Below are 18,901 nucleotides of genomic sequence, written 5' to 3'. Positions count from 1 at the left end.
TTCCGGAACTTTCCACCACAGAAATGTGAGGAAAATGCGTTTTTTTCCAATTTCTTAGCTTTGCAAGGGATTCTGGGTAAGAGAACCTGGGGGTAGGCAGTCGAGTGACCCCATCCTGAATTCCCCTGGGTGTCTACTTTTCAGAAATGTATAGGTTTGCTAGGTTTCCCTAGGTGCCGGCAGAGCTAGGGTTCAAAAACAAAAGGTAGTCTCTTTGCCCAAAACGGGCACAATTTCACTGAAAAATTGAGTTGTGACCACGTTGCGTTTTGCACTGTTTCCTGTCGCAGCCACTATGCCTACCCAGGCAAGTGAGGTACCATTTTTCTCGGGAGACCTGGGGGAACGCTGGGTGGGTGGAAATTTGTTGATCCACGCAGATTCCGGAACTTTCCACCACAGAAATGTGAGGAAAATGCGTTTCTTTTTCCAATTTCTTAGCTTTGCAAGGGATTCTGGGTAAGAGAACCTGGGGGTAGGCAGTTGAGTGACCCCATCCTGAATTCCCCTGGGTGTCTACTTTTTAAAAATGTATAGGTTTGCTAGGTTTCCCTAGGTGCCGGCAGAGCTAGGGTTCAAAAACAAAAGGTAGTCTCTTTGCCCAAAACGTGCACAATTTCACTGAAAAATTGAGTTGTGACCACGTTGCGTTTTGCACTGTTTCCTGTCGCAGCCACTATGCCTACCCAGGCAAGTGAGGTACCATTTTTCTCGGGAGACCTGGGGGAACGCTGGGTGGGTGGAAATTTGTTGATCCACGCAGATTCCGGAACTTTCCACCACAGAAATGTGAGGAAAATGCGTTTTTTTTCCAATTTCTTAGATTTGCAAGGGATTCTGGGTAAGAGAACCTGGGGGTAGGCAGTCGAGTGACCCCATCCTAAATTCCCCTGGGTGTCTACTTTTCAAAAATGTATAGGTTTGCTAGGTTTCCCTAGGTGCCGGCAGAGCTAGGGTTCAAAAACAAAAGGTAGTCTCTTTGCCCAAAACGTGCACAATTTCACTGAAAAATTGAGTTGTGACCACGTTGCGTTTTGCACTGTTTCCTGTCGCAGCCACTATGCCTACCCAGGCAAATGAGATACCATTTTTCTCGGCCGACCTGGGGGAACGCTGGGTGGGTGGAAATTTGTTGATCCACGCAGATTCCGGAACTTTCCACCACAGAAATGTGAGGAAAATGCGTTATTTTTTCAAATTTCTTAGCTTTGCAAGGGATTCTGGGTAAGAGAACCTGGGGGTAGGTAGTCGACTGACCCCATCCTGAATTCCCCTGGGTGTCTACTTTTCAAAAATGTATAGGTTTGCTAGGTTTCCCTAAGTGCTGGCAGAGCTAGGGCTCAAAAGCAAAAGGTAGTCTCTTTGTCCAAAGAGCGCAAGATTTCACTGGGAAATTGAGGTGCGACCACGTTGCGTTTTGCGCTGTTTCGTGTCGCAGCCACTATGCCTACCCATGCAAGTGAGGTACCATTGTTTTTGGGAGACCTTGGGGAACACTGGGTGGGTAGAAATTTGTTGATCCAAGCAGATTACAGAACTTTCCTCCACAGAAATGTGAGGAAAATGTGTTTTTTTTGTCAAATTCGTAGGTTTACAAGGGATTCTGGGTAACAAGACCTGGTGGTAGGCAGTCAAGTCACCCCATCCTGTATTCCCCTGGGTGTCTACTTTTCAAAAATGTATAGGTTTGCTAGGTTTCCCTAGGTGCCGGCAGAGCCAGGGTGCAAAAACTACAGGTAGGCACTTTGCTAAAAAAGGGTCAATTTGTAACTGCAAAATTTAGGTGTCACCACTTTGCATTTTGCGCCGTTTCCTGTCGCAGGCACAAGGGCGACCCACACAAGTGAGGTACCGTTTTTATCGGGAGACTTGGGGTAATTCAGATTTGTAAATCAACTGTTATTACCAATTGAGCTTTTGCGCATTTCTCCCTTTCAATGAAAGACATTGTGTAAAAAAAAAATATTTTTGAAAAATGACCAATAATTCTCATGCTAGTATGAGTATTCCCAATTTTGAAAATTAGCAATAATATACTGTTTCTGAACTCTATATTTTGTACCCAATTCAGAAATACATAGGTGTCTTTCATACAGATTTTTCCATGTATACATTTTCCAAGACAAAGTGCTCTATACCCAGTAAATGAAAAATTACCATTGCAAGTTGCTGCTCAGTTTTTGGATCTGGGTTCGTCGGGTTCTTGGTGAAACTACAAGTCCTATATATCCCCACAACCAGGAAGGTCTAACGGATGTAACGGTATATTGCTTTCTAAGAGCTGTCAAAACTAGAAAAAGTTATAGGTGAAAACGTTGAGACAAAAGGCTGTTTTTTTCAACAAATTTTCAATTATTCCAATATTTAACTGTTAGTTTCTATAAAGAAACCTTCATGGATTTAGACAAATGACCCCTTTCTGAATTCAGAATGTTGTCTACTTTTTGAAAATGTACAGCTTTCTAGGATCCATTATTGCTTTCAAACTCATTTCTACCATTAACTGGAAGGAGGTGGAAAGCTCTAAAAATAGCAAAAATAGGCTATGTCCCAGAAAAATGCCAAAACTGTGTGAAAATGTCGGTTCTCTGACAAAAGACTGTCATTTCCTAAAAGCTGAGAAAATGGAGATTTCAGCCCCACAAACCCTTTTTTGATAACATTTTCAGGGAAAAACCCAGAGGTTTTCATTTGCAGGCCGTTTTTCCCATTTTTCTGAAAAAAACAAAAAAATCACTATATTTTGGTTAATTTCTGGGACCCCTCCAAGGTAATCCACAAACCCTGGGCACCTTTAGAATCCACATGATGTTGGAAGAAAAGGACGCAAATTTGGCGTGGATACCTTATGTGGTCAAAAAGTTACAAGGGCCTAAGCGCGCACTACCCCAAATCGCCAAAAAAGGGCTTAGCACAGGAGGGGAAAAGGCCTAGCAGCGAAGGGGTTAAAGTGCTAATTTTGCCTACGAGAAAGAGAAGTACTACAGAAGAATTATAAAGGATTGGCACATTGGCTGCCTTTGCTGATGACACAGTAGGCTAATTTGTGAAGCATTGGTCTATTAAGTTGCAGAGTGTGGTTGAACTTGGTTAGGAGACTTGGTGCCTGTTTCTGTGTCCTGCTGAAGACAAGGACGGCTTGATACCACTGTCAAAGCCCAGTTTATTGAGAAAAGCATCCAGGAAAGAAGAAGTGTTGAGTCGAGAGTGGTTCTCCTCCAATTTCTCTCCACTTGCTCGAAATGCAGAGAGTCAATTATAGCACAGAACAGAGTGTTAAAGTCGGGGATGGAAGAGGATGAAAATCGGAAGTTTACTTATGGAGAGAACTGAGAAATGTCCTGTGTGCAGACACCAGTGTTTGACGATTGAATACATTTAAATAATGCCTCTAGAATGCAAGTGTTCATCTGTGCCTCAGTGGCCTAATGGATAAGGCACTGGCCTCCTAAGCCCGGGATTGTGGGTTCGTGTCCCATCTGAGGTGAAAACCAATATTCAGTATTACTTTTCTTGAAAAATTTATATATTTATTACATGCTTCCGCTCAGAAGCTTATGAGGTATTAGGAACTTTGAAATGGTACCATTTTACTTCTGTACTCTCTGGACTCATGTTGGTGTTCTGAAACTACAAAGTAGATTTTTAAACACCTATCTTTGTCAGCTGCAACTTTGACCCGGCAGAAGATATTCCTTTGGAAAAAATGATTTGAATTGGATTAGTGCAACTGTTGTTTCTAGAGGTGGTGACAGGCTTTCAGCTACTTGAATAGGGCAAGGCAGGATTCATGAAACGTATACAACCTTTGAGCGTGTGTAAATTGGCATATCCAGAAAGGAGCAGTTTGTACTACTGTCAAAACAGTTTCTCTCCACTTCTGGAAATATCCAGAGCTATGTAAAGCATACAACTGAGCTTTAATCGCATGAAGAAAGAGGTTTAAATGCAAAAAAGAAAACAAAAGCTTATCGTACTGGTGACATTCTCATTATATAGTTTCCAAAAGAGTGCTTTAATTGAAAGGAGCTGAAAAAACACAATGGGATGTAAACCTAAATAACTATCAATATCATATTTCCCATCCTTGCATACCACCTACATTATAAAAATTAGCACAGCAGGACATATGACCGCGTGGCCTAATGGATAAGGTGTCTGACTTTGGATCAGAAGATTGAGGGTTCGAGTCCCTTCGTGGTCGGTTTTTGCCAATGGACACACAACTCAGCTTTCCGTTCAGAATGGAAGCAGGCTCTTCCAATACTCTTATAGCCATCATGTTCTCATTCCTAATTATTCATGAAGTGGAGTACATACTGCACAGTCATTTAGATTGCATCTTCAGCCTAAAATCTTGTCCATGTTAGTGGCATTAAGAAGTGCTTCTATGTACACGCACTGAATATGTAATAGGGTTGCAGAATTTTGACTTGACAGAATGGGTTTTTAGCTTAATGGTGTGTAGATGAAATGCAAGGTGTGTAAGTATGTGTTCATGGAGTGCTTCAAGTGTAAAAATCTGTATGATTTGTGCAGTTAAAGTGCTAATTTTGCCTACGAGAAAGAAAAGTACTACAGAAGAATTATAAAGGATTGGCACATTGGCTGCCTTTGCTGATGACACAGTTGGCTAATTTGTAAAGCATTGGTCTATTAAGTTGCAGAGTGTGGTTGAACTTGGTTAGGAGACTTGGTGCCTGTTTCTGTGTCCTGCTGAAGACAAGGACGGCTTGATACCACTGTCAAAGCCCAGTTTATTGAGAAAAGCATCCAGGAAAGAAGAAGTGTTGAGTCGAAAGTGGTTCTCCTCCAATTTCTCTCCACTTGCGCGAAATGCAGAGCCTCCGTTATAGCACAGAACAGAGTGTTAAAGTCGGGGATGGAAGAGGATGAAAATGGGAAGTTTACTTATGGAGAGAACTGAGAAATGTCCTGTGTGCAGACACCAGTGTTTGACGATTGAATACATTTAAATAATGTCTCTAGACTGCAAGTGTTCATATGTGCCTCAGTGGCCTAATGGATAAGGCACTGGCTTCCTAAGCCCGGGATTGTGGGTTCGAGTCCCATCTGAGGTGAAAACCAATATCCAGTATTACTTTTCTTGAAAAATTTATATATTTATTACATGCTTCCGCTCAGAAGCTTATGAGGTATTAGGAACTTTGAAATGGTACTATTTTACTTCTGTACTCTCCGGACTCATGTTGGTGTTCTGAAACTACAAAGTAGATTTTTAAACACCTATCTTTGTCAGCTGCAACTTTGACCCGGCAGAAGATATTCCTTTGGAAAAAATGATTTGAATTGGATTAGTGCAACTGTTGTTTCTAGAGGTGGTGACAGGCTTTCAGCTACTTGAATAGGGCAAGGCAGGATTCATGAAACGTATACAACCTTTGAGCGTGTGTAAATTGGCATATCCAGAAAGGAGCAGTTTGTACTACTGTCAAAACAGTTTCTCTCCACTTCTGGAAATATCCAGAGCTATGTAAAGCATACAACTGAGCTTTAATCTCATGAAGAAAGAGGTTTAAATGCAAAAAAGAAAACAAAAGCTTATCGTACTGGTGACATTCTCATTATATAGATTCCAAAAGAGTGCTTTAATTGAAAGGAGCTGAAAAAACACAATGGGATGTAAACCTAAATAACTATCAATATCATATTTCCCATCCTTGCATACCACCTACATTATAAAAATAAGCACAGCAGGACATATGACTGCATGGCCTAATGGATAAGGTGTCTGACTTCGGATCAGAAGATTGAGGGTTCGAGTCCCTTCGTGGTCGGTTTTTGCCAATGGACACACAACTCAGCTTTCCGTTCAGAATGGAAGCAGGCTCTTCCAATACTCTTATAGCCATCATGTTCTCATTCCTAATTATTCATGAAGTAGAGTACATACTGCACAGTCATTTAGATTGCATCTTCAGCCTAAAATCGTGTCAATGTTAGTGGCATTAAGAAGTTCTTCTATGTACACGCACTGAATATGTAATAGGGTTGCAGAATTTTGACTTGACAGAATGGGTTTTTAGCTTAAGGGTGTGTAGATGAAATGCAAGGTGTGTAAGTATGTGTTCATGGAGTGCTTCAAGTGTAAAAATCTGTATGATTTGTGCAGTTAAAGTGCTAATTTTGCCTACGAGAAAGAAAAGTACTACAGAAGAATTATAAAGGATTGGCACATTGGCTGCCTTTGCTGATGACACAGTTGGCTAATTTGTGAAGCATTAGTCTATTAAGTTGCAGAGTGTGGTTGAACTTGGTTAGGAGACTTGGTGCCTGTTTCTGTGTCCTGCTGAAGACAAGGACGGCTTGATACCACTGTCAAAGCCCAGTTTATTGAGAAAAGGATCCAGGAAAGAAGAAGTGTTGAGTCGAAAGTGGTTCTCCTCCAATTTCTCTCCACTTGCTCGAAATGCAGAGCCTCCATTATAGCACAGAACAGAGTGTTAAAGTCGGGGATGGAAGAGGATGAAAATGGGAAGTTTACTTATGGAGAGAACTGGGAAATGTCCTGTGTGCAGACACCAGTGTTTGACGACTGAATACATTTAAATAATGCCTCTAGACTGCAAGTGTTCATCTGTGCCTCAGTGGCCTAATGGATAAGGCACTGGCCTCCTAAGCCAGAGATTGTGGGTTCGAGTCCCATCTGAGGTGAAAACTAATATCCACTATTACTTTTCTAGAAAAATTTATATATTTATTACATGCTTCCGCTCAGAAGCTTATGAGGTATTAGGAACTTTGAAATGGTACCATTTTACTTCTGTACTCTCCGGACTCATGTTGGTGTTCTGAAACTACAAAGTAGATTTTTAAACACCTATCTTTGTCAGATGCAACTTTGACCCAGCAGAAGATATTCCTTTGGAAAAAAATGATTTGAATTGGATTGGTGTAACTGTTGTTTCTAGAGGTGGTGACAGGCTTTCAGCTACTTGACTAGGGCAAGTCAGGATTCATGAAACACATACAACCTTTGAGCGTGTGTAAATTGGCATATCCAGAAAGGAGCAGTTTGTACTACTGTCAAAACAGTTTCTCTCCACTTCTGGAAATATCCAGAGCTATGTAAAGCATACAACTGAGCTTTAATCTCATAAAGAAAGAGGTTTAAATGCAAAAAAGAAAACAAAAGCTTATCGTACTGGTGACATTTTCATTATATAGATTCCAAAAGAGTGCTTTAATTGAAAGGAGCTGAAAACACACAATGGGATGTAAACCTAAATAACTATCAATATCATATTTCCCATCCTTGCATACCACCTACATTATAAAAATAAGCACAGCAGGACATATGACCGCGTGGCCTAATGGATAAGGCGTCTGACTTCGGATCAGAAGATTGAGGGTTCGAGTCCCTTCGTGGTCGGATTTTGCCAATGGTCACACATCTCAGATTTCCATTCAGAATGGAAGCAGGCTCTTCCAATACTCTTATAGCCATCATGTTCTCATTCCTAATTATTCATGAAGTGGAGTACATACTGCACAGTCATTTAGATTGCATCTTCAGCCTAAAATCTTGTTCATGTTAGTGGCATTAAGAAGTGCTTCTATGTACACGCATGGAATATGTAATAGGGTTGCAGAATTTTGACTTGACAGAATGGGTTTTTAGCTTAAGGGTGTGTAGATGAAATGCAAGGTGTGTAAGTATGTGTTCATGGAGTGCTTCAAGTGTAAAATCTGTATGATTTGTGCAGTTAAAGTGCTAATTTTGCCTACGAGAAAGAGAAGTACTACAGAAGAATTATAAAGGATTGGCACATTGGCTGCCTTTGCTGATGACACAGTAGGCTAATTTGTGAAGCATTGGTCTATTAAGTTGCAGAGTGTGGTTGAACTTGGTTAGGAGACTTGGCGCCTGTTTCTGTGTCCTGCTGAAGACAAGGACGGCTTGATACCACTGTCAAAGCCCAGTTTATTGAGAAAAGCATCCAGGAAAGAAGAAGTGTTGAGTCGAGAGTGGTTCTCCTCCAATTTCTCTCCACTTGCTCGAAATGCAGAGAGTCCATTATAGCACAGAACAGAATGTTAAAGTCGGGGATGGAAGAGGATGAAAATGGGAAGTTTACTTATGGAGAGAACTGAGAAATGTCCTGTGTGCAGACACCAGTGTTTGACGATTGAATACATTTAAATAATGCCTCTAGACTGCAAGTGTTCATCTGTGCCTCAGTGGCCTAATGGATAAGGCACTGGCCTCCTAAGCCCGGGATTGTGGGTTCGTGTCCCATCTGAGGTGAAAACCAATATTCAGTATTACTTTTCTTGAAAAATTTATATATTTATTACATGCTTCCGCTCCGAAGCTTATGAGGTATTAGGAACTTTGAAATGGTACCATTTTACTTCTGTACTCTCCGGACTCATGTTGGTGTTCTGAAACTACAAAGTAGATTTTTAAACACCTATCTTTGTCAGCTGCAACTTTGACCCGGCAGAAGATATTCCTTTGGAAAAAATGATTTGAATTGGATTAGTGCAACTGTTGTTTCTAGAGGTGGTGACAGGCTTTCAGCTACTTGAATAGGGCAAGGCAGGATTCATGAAACGTATACAACCTTTGAGCGTGTGTAAATTGGCATATCCAGAAAGGAGCAGTTTGTACTACTGTCAAAACAGTTTCTCTCCACTTCTGGAAATATCCAGAGCTATGTAAAGCATACAACTGAGCTTTAATCTCATGAAGAAAGAGGTTTAGATGCAAAAAAGAAAACAAAAGCTTATCGTACTGGTGACATTCTCATTATATAGATTCCAAAAGAGTGCTTTAATTGAAAGGAGCTGAAAAAACACAATGGGATGTAAACCTAAATAACTATCAATATCATATTTCCCATCCTTGCATACCACCTACATTATAAAAATTAGCACAGCAGGACATATGACCGCGTGGCCTAATGGATAAGGTGTCTGACTTTGGATCAGAAGATTGAGGGTTCGAGTCCCTTCGTGGTCGGTTTTTGCCAATGGACACACAACTCAGCTTTCCGTTCAGAATGGAAGCAGGCTCTTCCAATACTCTTATAGCCATCATGTTCTCATTCCTAAATATTCATGAAGTGGAGTACATACTGCACAGTCATTTAGATTGCATCTTCAGCCTAAAATCTTGTCAATGTTAGTGGCATTAAGAAGTTCTTCTATGTACACGCACTGAATATGTAATAGGGTTGCAGAGTTTTGACTTGACAGAATGGGTTTTTAGCTTAAGGGTGTGTAGATGAAATGCAAGGTGTGTAAGTATGTGTTCATGGAGAGCTTCAAGTGTAAAAATCTGTATGATTTGTGCAGTTAAAGTGCTAATTTTGCCTACGAGAAAGAAAAGTACTACAGAAGAATTATATAGGATTGGCACATTGGCTGCCTTTCCTGATGACACAGTTGGCTAATTTGTAAAGCATTGGTCTATTAAGTTGCAGAGTGTGGTTGAACTTGGTTAGGAGACTTGGTGCCTGTTTCTGTGTCCTGCTGAAGACAAGGACGGCTTGATACCACTGTCAAAGCCCAGTTTATTGAGAAAAGGATCCAGGAAAGAAGAAGTGTTGAGTCGAAAGTGGTTCTCCTCCAATTTCTCTCCACTTGCTCGAAATGCAGAGCCTCCATTATAGCACAGAACAGAGTGTTAAAGTCGGGGATGGAAGAGGATGAAAATGGGAAGTTTACTTATGGAGAGAACTGGGAAATGTCCTGTGTGCAGACACCAGTGTTTGACGGCTGAATACATTTAAATAATGCCTCTAGACTGCAATAGTTCATCTGTGCCTCAGTGGCCTAATGGATAAGGCACTGGCCTCCTAAGCCAGAGATTGTGGGTTCGAGTCCCATCTGAGGTGAAAACTAATACCCACTATTACTTTACTAGAAAAAGTTATATATTTATTACATGCTTCCGCTCAGAAGCTTATGAGGTATTAGGAACTTTTAAATGGTACCATTTTACTTCTGTACTCTCCGGACTCATGTTGGTGTTCTGAAACTACAAAGTAGATTTTTAAACACCTATCTTTGTCAGATGCAACTTTGACCCAGCAGAAGATATTCCTTTGGAAAAAAATGATTTGAATTGGATTGGTGTAACTGTTGTTTCTAGAGGTGGTGACAGGCTTTCAGCTACTTGAATAGGGCAAATCAGGATTCATGAAACACATACAACCTTTGAGCGTGTGTAAATTGGCATATCCAGAAAGGAGCAGTTTGTACTACTGTCAAAACAGTTTCTCTCCACTTCTGGAAATATCCAGAGCTATGTAAAGCATACAACTGAGCTTTAATCTCATAAAGAAAGAGGTTTAAATGCAAAAAAGAAAACAAAAGCTTATTGTACTGGTGACATTTTCATTATATAGATTCCAAAAGAGTGCTTTAATTGAAAGGAGCTGAAAACACACAATGGGATGTAAACCTAAATAACTATCAATATCATATTTCCCATCCTTGCATACCACCTACATTATAAAAATAAGCACAGCAGGACATATGACCGCGAGGCCTAATGAATAAGGCGTCTGACTTTGGATCAGAAGATTGAGGGTTCGAGTCCCTTCGTGGTCGGATTTTGCCAATGGTCACACATCTCAGATTTCCATTCAGAATGGAAGCAGGCTCTTCCAATACTCTTATAGCCATCATGTTCTCATTCCTAATTATTCATGAAGTGGAGTACATACTGCACAGTCATTTAGATTGCATCTTCAGCCTAAAATCTTGTTCATGTTAGTGGCATTAAGAAGTGCTTCTATGTACACGCATGGAATATGTAATAGGGTTGCAGAATTTTGACTTGACAGAATGGGTTTTTAGCTTAAGGGTGTGTAGATGAAATGCAAGGTGTGTAAGTATGTGTTCATGGAGTGCTTCAAGTGTAAAATCTGTATGATTTGTGCAGTTAAAGTGCTAATTTTGCCTACGAGAAAGAGAAGTACTACAGAAGAATTATAAAGGATTGGCACATTGGCTGCCTTTGCTGATGACACAGTAGGCTAATTTGTGAAGCATTGGTCTATTAAGTTGCAGAGTCGGGTTGAACTTGGTTAGGAGACTTGGTGCCTGTTTCTGTGTCCTGCTGAAGACAAGGACGGCTTGATACCACTGTCAAAGCCCAGTTTATTGAGAAAAGCATCCAGGAAAGAAGAAGTGTTGAGTCGAGAGTGGTTCTCCTCCAATTTCTCTCCACTTGCTTGAAATGCAGAGAGTCCATTATAGCACAGAACAGAGTGTTAAAGTCGGGGATGGAAGAGGATGAAAATGGGAAGTTTACTTATGGAGAGAACTGAGAAATGTCCTGTGTGCAGACACCAGTGTTTGACGATTGAATACATTTAAATAATGCCTCTAGACTGCAAGTGTTCATCTGTGCCTCAGTGGCCTAATGGATAAGGCACTGGCCTCCTAAGCCCGGGATTGTGGGTTCATGTCCCATCTGAGGTGAAAACCAATATCCAGTATTACTTTTCTTGAAAAATTTATATATTTATTACATGCTTCCGCTCAGAAGCTTATGAGGTATTAGGAACTTTGATATGGTACCATTTTACTTCTGTACTCTCCGGACTCATGTTGGTGTTCTGAAACTACAAAGTAGATTTTTAAACACCTATCTTTGTCAGCTGCAACTTTGACCCGGCAGAAGATATTCCTTTGGAAAAAATGATTTGAATTGGATTAGTGCAACTGTTGTTTCTAGAGGTGGTGACAGGCTTTCAGCTACTTGAATAGGGCAAGGCAGGATTCATGAAACGTATACAACCTTTGAGCGTGTGTAAATTGGCATATCCAGAAAGGAGCAGTTTGTACTACTGTCAAAACAGTTTCTCTCCACTTCTGGAAATATCCAGAGCTATGTAAAGCATACAACTGAGCTTTAATCTCATGAAGAAAGAGGTTTAAATGCAAAAAAGAAAACAAAAGCTTATCGTACTGGTGACATTCTCATTATATAGATTCCAAAAGAGTGCTTTAATTGAAAGGAGCTGAAAAAACACAATGGGATGTAAACCTAAATAACTATCAATATCATATTTCCAATCCTTGCATACCACCTACATTATAAAAATTAGCACAGCAGGACATATGACCGCGTGGCCTAATGGATAAGGTGTCTGACTTCGGATCAGAAGATTGGGGGTTCGAGTCCCTTCGTGGTCGGTTTTTGCCAATGGACACACAACTCAGCTTTCCGTTCAGAATGGAAGCAGGCTCTTCCAATACTCTTATAGCCATCATGTTCTCATTCCTAATTATTCATGAAGTGGAGTACATACTGCACAGTCATTTAGATTGCATCTTCAGCCTAAAATCTTGTCCATGTTATTGGCATTAAGAAGTGCTTCTATGTACACGCACTGAATATGTAATAGGGTTGCAGAATTTTGACTTGACAGAATGGGTTTTTAGCTTAAGGGTGTGTAGATGAAATGCAAGGTGTGTAAGTATGTGTTCATGGAGTGCTTCAAGTGTAAAAATCTGTATGATTTGTGCAATTAAAGTGCTAATTTTGCCTACGAGAAAGAAAAGTACTACAGAAGAATTATAAAGGATTGGCACATTGGCTGCCTTTGCTGATGAAACAGTTGGCTAATTTGTAAAGCATTGGTCTATTAAGTTGCAGAGTGTGGTTGAACTTGGTTAGGAGACTTGGTGCCTGTTTCTGTGTCCTGCTGAAGACAAGGACGGCTTGATACCACTGTCAAAGCCCAGTTTATTGAGATAAGCATCCAGGAAAGAAGAAGTGTTGAGTCGAAAGTGGTTCTCCTCCAATTTCTCTCCACTTGCTCGAAATGCAGAGCCTCCATTATAGCACAGAGCAGAGTGTTAAAGTCGGGGATGGAAGAGGATGAAAATGGGAAGTTTACTTATGGAGAGAACTGAGAAATGTCCTGTGTGCAGACACCATTGTTTGATGATTGAATACATTTAACACCTTGGCTGCTGTGGGTATTTTTCCCCTGTGCTGGAAAATCACTGATGCCATATATTCATGACGAGCTCAGCTCGTCATCAGCACACGACCACCGTGGCTGATGATGAGCCGAGCTCGTCATCAGCATCGAAGGGGTTAAATAATGCCTCTAGACTGCAAGTGTTCATCTGTGCCTCAGTGGCCTAATGGATAAGGCACTGGCCTCCTAAGCCAGGTATTGTGGGTTCGAGTCCCATCTGAGGTGAAAACCAATATCCACTCTTACTTTTCCAGAAAAATTGATATATCTATTACATGCTTCCGCTCAGAAGCTTATGAGGTATTAGGAACTTTGAGATGGTACCATTTTACTTCTGTACTCTTCAGAGTCATGTTGGTGTTCTGAAACTACAAAGTAGATTTTTAAACACCTATCTTTGTCAGATGCAACTTTGACCCGGCAGAAGATATTCCTTTGGAAAAAATTATTTGAATTGGATTGGTGTAACTGTTGTTTCTAGAGGTGGTGACAGGCTTTCAGCTACTTGAATAGGGCAAGTCAGGATTCATGAAACGTATACAACCTTTGAGCGTGTGTAAATTGGCATATCCAGAAAGGAGCAGTTTTTACTACTGTCAAAACAGTTTCTCTCCACTTCTGGAAATATCCAGAGCTATGTAAAGCATACAACTGAGCTTTAATCTCATGAAGAAAGAGGTTTAAATGCAAAAAAGAAAACAAAAGCTTATCGTACTGGTGACATTCTCATTATATACATTCCAAAAGAGTGCTTTAATTGAAAGGAGCTGAAAAAACACAATGGGATGTAAACCTAAATAACTATCAATATCATATTTCCCATCCTTGCATACCACCTACATTATAAAAATAAGCACAGCAGGACATATGACCCCGTGGCCTAATGGATAAGGTGTCTGACTTCGGATCAGAAGATTGAGGATTCGAGTCCCTTCGTGGTCGGTTTTTGCCAATGGTCACACAACTCAGCTTTCCATTCAGAATGGAAGCAGGCTCTTCCAATACTCTTATAGCCATCATGTTCTCATTCCTAATTATTCATGAAGTGGAGTACATACTGCACAGTTATTTAGATTGCATCTTCAGCCTAAAATCTTGTCCATGTTAGTGGCATTAAGAAGTGCTTCTATGTACACGCACTGAATATGTAATAGGGTTGCAGAATTTTGACTTGACAGAATGGATTTTTAGCTTAAGGGTGTGTAGATGAAATGCAAGGTGTGTAAGTATGTGTTCATGGAGTGCTTCAAGTGTAAAAATCTGTATGATTTGTGCAGTTAAAGTGCTAATTTTGCCTACGAGAAAGAAAAGTACTACAGAAGAATTATAAAGGTTTTGCACATTGGCTGCCTTTGCTGATGACACAGTTGGCTAATTTGTAAAGCATTGGTCTATTAAGTTGCAGAGTGTGGTTGAACTTGGTTAGCAGACTTGGTGCCTGTTTCTGTGTCCTGCTGAAGACAAGGACGGCTTGATACCACTGTCAAAGCCCAGTTTATTGAGAAAAGCATCCAGGAAAGAAGAAGTGTTGAGTCGAAAGTGGTTCTCCTCCAATTTCTCTCCACTTGCGCGAAATGCAGAGCCTCCATTATAGCAAAGAACAGAGTGTTAAAGTCGGGAATGGAAGAGGATGAAAATGGGAAGTTTACTTATGGAGAGAACTGAGAAATGTCCTGTGTGCAGAAACCAGTGTTTGACGATTGAATACATTTAAATAATGCCTCTAGACTGCAAGTGTTCATCTGTGCCTCAGTGGCCTAATGGATAAGGCACTGGCCTCCTAAGCCAGGGATTGTGGGTTCGAGTTCCATCTGAGGTGAAAACCAATATCCACTATTACTTTTCTAGAAAAATTTATATATTTATTACATGCTTCCGCTCAGAAGCTTATGAGGTATTAGGAACTTTGAAATGGTACCATTTTACTTCTGTACTCTCCGGACTCATGTTGGTGTTCTGAAACTACAAAGTAGATTTTTAAACACCTATCTTTGTCAGATGCAACTTTGACCCGGCAGAAGATATTCCTTTGGAAAAAATGATTTGAATTGGATTGGTGTAACTGTTGTTTCTAGAGGTGGTGACAGGCTTTCAGCTACTTGAATAGGGCAAGGCAGGATTCATGAAACGTATACAACCTTTGAGCGTATGTAAATTGGCATATCCAGAAAGGAGCAGTTTGTACTACTGTCAAAACAGTTTCTCTCCACTTCTGGAAATATCCAGAGCTATGTAAAGCATACAACTGAGCTTTAATCTCATGAAGAAAGAGGTTTAAATGCAAAAAAGAAAACAAAAGCTTATCGTACTGGTGACATTTTCATTATATAGATTCCAAAAGAGTGCTTTAATTGAAAGGAGCTGAAAACACACAATGGGATGTAAACGTAAATAACTATCAATATCATATTTCCCATCCTTGCATACCACCTACATTATAAAAATAAGCAAAGCAGGACATATGACCGCGTGGCCTAATGGATAAGGCGTCTGACTTCGGATCAGAAGATTGAGGGTTCGAGTCCCTTCCTGGTCGGTTTTTGCCAATGGTCACACAACTCAGATTTCCATTCAGAATGGAAGCAGGCTCTTCCAATACTCTTATAGCCATCATGTTCTCATTCCTAATTATTCATAAAGTGGAGTACACACTGCCCAGTCATTTAGATTGCATCTTCAGCCTAAAATCTTGTTCATGTTAGTGGCATTAAGAAGTGCTTCTTTCTACACGCACTGAATATGTAATGGGGTTGCAGAATTTTGACTTGACAGAATGGGTTTTTAGCTTAAGGGTGTGTAGATGAAATGCAAGGTGTGTAAGTATGTGTTCATGGAGTGCTTCAAGTGTAAAATCTGTATGATTTGTGCAGTTAAAGTGCTAATTTTGCCTACGAGAAAGAGAAGTACTACAGAAGAATTATAAAGGATTGGCACATTGGCTGCCTTTGCTGATGACACAGTTGGCTAATTTGTAAAGCATTGGTCTATTAAGTTGCAGAGTGTGGTTGAACTTGGTTAGGAGACTTGGTGCCTGTTTCTGTGTCCTGCTGAAGACAAGGACTGCTTGATACCACTGTCAAAGCCCAGTTTATTGAGAAAAGCATCCCGGAAAGAAGAAGTGTTGAGTCGAAAGTGGTTCTCCTCCAATTTCTCTCCACTTGCTCGAAATGCAGAGCCTACATTATAGCACAGAACAGAGTGTTAAAGTCGGGGATGGAAGAGGATGAAAATGGGAAGTTTACTTATGGAGAGAACTGAGAAATGTCCTGTGTGCAGACACCAGTGTTTGACAATTGAATACATTTAAATAATGCCTCTAGACTGCAAGTGTTTATCTGTGCCTCAGTGGCCTAATGGATAAGGCACTGGACTCCTAAGCCAGGGATTGTGCGTTCAAGTCCCATCTGAGGTGAAAACCAATATCCACTCTTACATTTCCAGAAAATTTTATAAATTTATTACATGCTTCCGCTCAGAAGCTTATGAGGTATTAGGAACTTTGAAATGGTACCATTTTACTTCTGTACTCTCCGGACTCATGTTGGTGTTCTGAAACTACAAAGTAGATTTTTAAACACCTATCTTTGTCAGATGCAACTTTGACCCAGCAGAAGATATTCCTTTGGAAAAAAATGATTTGAATTGGATTGGTGTAACTGTTGTTTCTAGAGGTGGTGACAGGCTTTCAGCTACTTGAATAGGGCAAGTCAGGATTCATGAAACACATACAACCTTTGAGCGTGTGTAAATTGGCATATCCAGAAAGGAGCAGTTTGTACTACTGTCAAAACAGTTTCTCTCCACTTCTGGAAATATCCAGAGCTATGTAAAGCATACAACTGAGCTTTAATCTCATAAAGAAAGAGGTTTAAATGCAAAAAAGAAAACAAAAGCTTATCGTACTGGTGACATTTTCATTATATAGATTCCAAAAGAGTGCTTTAATTGAAAGGAGCTGAAAACACACAATGGGATGTAAACCTAAATAACTATCAATATCATATTTCCCATCCTTGCATACCACCTACATTATAAAAATAAGCACAGCAGGACATATGACCGCGTGGCCTAATGAATAAGGCGTCTGACTTCGGATCAGAAGATTGAGGGTTCGAGTCCCTTCGTGGTCGGATTTTGCCAATGGTCACACATCTCAGATTTCCATTCAGAATGGAACCAGGCTCTTCCAATACTCTTATAGCCATTATGTTCTCATTCCTAATTATTCATGAAGTGGAGTACATACTGCACAGTCATTTAGATTGCATCTTCAGCCTAAAATCTTGTTCATGTTAGTGGCATTAAGAAGTGCTTCTATGTACACGCATGGAATATGTAATAGGGTTGCAGAATTTTGACTTGACAGAATGGGTTTTTAGCTTAAGGGTGTGTAGATGAAATGCAAGGTGTGTAAGTATGTGTTCATGGAGTGCTTCAAGTGTAAAATCTGTATGATTTGTGTAGTTAAAGTGCTAATTTTGCCTACGAGAAAGAGAAGTACTACAGAAGAATTATAAAGGATTGGCACATTGGCTGCCTTTGCTGATGACACAGTAGGCTAATTTGTGAAGCATTGGTCTATTAAGTTGCAGAGTGTGGTTGAACTTGGTTAGGAGACTTGGTGCCTGTTTCTGTGTCCTGCTGAAGACAAGGACGGCTTGATACCACTGTCAAAGCCCAGTTTATTGAGAAAAGCATCCAGGAAAGAAGAAGTGTTGAGTCGAGTGTGGTTCTCCTCCAATTTCTCTCCACTTGCTCGAAATGCAGAGAGTCCATTATAGCACAGAACAGAGTGTTAAAGTCGGGGATGGAAGAGGATGAAAATGGGAAGTTTACTTATGGAGAGAACTGAGAAATGTCCTGTGTGCAGACACCAGTGTTTGACGATTGAATACATTTAAATAATGCCTCTAGACTGAAAGTGTTCATCTGTGCCTCAGTGGCCTAATGGATAAGGCACTGGCCTCCTAAGCCCGGGATTGTGGGTTCGTGTCCCATCTGAGGTGAAAACCTATATCCAGTATTACTTTTCTTGAAAAATTTATATATTTATTACATGCTTCCGCTCAGAAGCTTATGAGGTATTAGGAACTTTGAAATGGTACCATTTTACTTCTGTACTCTCCGGACTCATGTTGGTGTTCTGAAACTACAAAGTAGATTTTTAAACACCTATCTTTGTCAGCTGCAACTTTGACCCGGCAGAAGATATTCCTTTGGAAAAAATGATTTGAATTGGATTAGTGCAACTGTTGTTTCTAGAGGTGGTGACAGGCTTTCAGCTACTTGAATAGGGCAAGGCAGGATTCATGAAACGTATACAACCTTTGAGCGTGTGTAAATTGGCATATCCAGAAAGGAGCAGTTTGTACTACTGTCAAAACAGTTTCTCTCCACTTCTGGAAATATCCAGAGCTATGTAAAGCATACAACTGAGCTTTAATCTCATGAAGAAAGAGGTTTAAATGCAAAAAAGAAAACAAAAGCTTATCGTACTGGTGACATTCTCATTATATAGATTCCAAAAGAGTGCTTTAATTGAAAGGAGCTGAAAAAACACAATGGGATGTAAACCTAAATAACTATCAATATCATATTTCCAATCCTTGCATACCACCTACATTATAAAAATTAGCACAGCAGGACATATGACCGCGTGGCCTAATGGATAAGGTGTCTGACTTCGGATCAGAAGATTGGGGGTTCGAGTCCCTTCGTGGTCGGTTTTTGCCAATGGACACACAACTCAGCTTTCCGTTCAGAATGGAAGCAGGCTCTTCCAATACTCTTATAGCCATCATGTTCTCATTCCTAATTATTCATGAAGTGGAGTACATACTGCACAGTCATTTAGATTGCATCTTCAGCCTAAAATCTTGTCCATGTTATTGGCATTAAGAAGTGCTTCTATGTACACGCACTGAATATGTAAT

The 18,901-nt window shown here is 40.3% G+C and overlaps 13 non-coding genes across 13 annotated transcripts; all 13 read left to right on the top strand.

The window, feature by feature from the left end:
- Positions 1-4,131: 4,131 nt before the first annotated feature.
- On the top strand, positions 4,132-4,204 carry TRNAQ-UUG (transfer RNA glutamine (anticodon UUG)). Its single transcript has one exon. It is a non-coding gene; the product is annotated as a tRNA-Gln (tRNA).
- Positions 4,205-5,008: 804 nt separating this feature from the next.
- Positions 5,009-5,081, top strand: TRNAR-CCU (transfer RNA arginine (anticodon CCU)). Its single transcript has one exon. It is a non-coding gene; the product is annotated as a tRNA-Arg (tRNA).
- Positions 5,082-5,725: 644 nt separating this feature from the next.
- Positions 5,726-5,798, top strand: TRNAR-UCG (transfer RNA arginine (anticodon UCG)). Its single transcript has one exon. It is a non-coding gene; the product is annotated as a tRNA-Arg (tRNA).
- An 804-nt stretch (positions 5,799-6,602) lies between these two features.
- Positions 6,603-6,675, top strand: TRNAR-CCU (transfer RNA arginine (anticodon CCU)). The gene has a single exon. It is a non-coding gene; the product is annotated as a tRNA-Arg (tRNA).
- Positions 6,676-7,320: 645 nt separating this feature from the next.
- Positions 7,321-7,393, top strand: TRNAR-UCG (transfer RNA arginine (anticodon UCG)). Its single transcript has one exon. It is a non-coding gene; the product is annotated as a tRNA-Arg (tRNA).
- Positions 7,394-8,913: 1,520 nt separating this feature from the next.
- Positions 8,914-8,986, top strand: TRNAQ-UUG (transfer RNA glutamine (anticodon UUG)). The gene has a single exon. It is a non-coding gene; the product is annotated as a tRNA-Gln (tRNA).
- An 804-nt stretch (positions 8,987-9,790) lies between these two features.
- TRNAR-CCU (transfer RNA arginine (anticodon CCU)) lies at positions 9,791-9,863 on the top strand. Its single transcript has one exon. It is a non-coding gene; the product is annotated as a tRNA-Arg (tRNA).
- Positions 9,864-12,101: 2,238 nt separating this feature from the next.
- TRNAR-UCG (transfer RNA arginine (anticodon UCG)) lies at positions 12,102-12,174 on the top strand. The gene has a single exon. It is a non-coding gene; the product is annotated as a tRNA-Arg (tRNA).
- A 946-nt stretch (positions 12,175-13,120) lies between these two features.
- TRNAR-CCU (transfer RNA arginine (anticodon CCU)) lies at positions 13,121-13,193 on the top strand. The gene has a single exon. It is a non-coding gene; the product is annotated as a tRNA-Arg (tRNA).
- Positions 13,194-14,714: 1,521 nt separating this feature from the next.
- Positions 14,715-14,787, top strand: TRNAR-CCU (transfer RNA arginine (anticodon CCU)). Its single transcript has one exon. It is a non-coding gene; the product is annotated as a tRNA-Arg (tRNA).
- Positions 14,788-15,431: 644 nt separating this feature from the next.
- Positions 15,432-15,504, top strand: TRNAR-UCG (transfer RNA arginine (anticodon UCG)). The gene has a single exon. It is a non-coding gene; the product is annotated as a tRNA-Arg (tRNA).
- A 1,521-nt stretch (positions 15,505-17,025) lies between these two features.
- TRNAR-UCG (transfer RNA arginine (anticodon UCG)) lies at positions 17,026-17,098 on the top strand. Its single transcript has one exon. It is a non-coding gene; the product is annotated as a tRNA-Arg (tRNA).
- A 1,520-nt stretch (positions 17,099-18,618) lies between these two features.
- TRNAR-UCG (transfer RNA arginine (anticodon UCG)) lies at positions 18,619-18,691 on the top strand. Its single transcript has one exon. It is a non-coding gene; the product is annotated as a tRNA-Arg (tRNA).
- The last annotated feature ends 210 nt before the right edge of the window (positions 18,692-18,901 follow it).

This window comes from Lissotriton vulgaris, chromosome 5 (assembly GCF_964263255.1).
Source record: "Lissotriton vulgaris chromosome 5, aLisVul1.2, whole genome shotgun sequence".
NCBI lineage: Eukaryota > Metazoa > Chordata > Amphibia > Caudata > Salamandridae > Lissotriton > Lissotriton vulgaris.
This window is presented reverse-complemented; position numbering and strand designations above follow the sequence as displayed.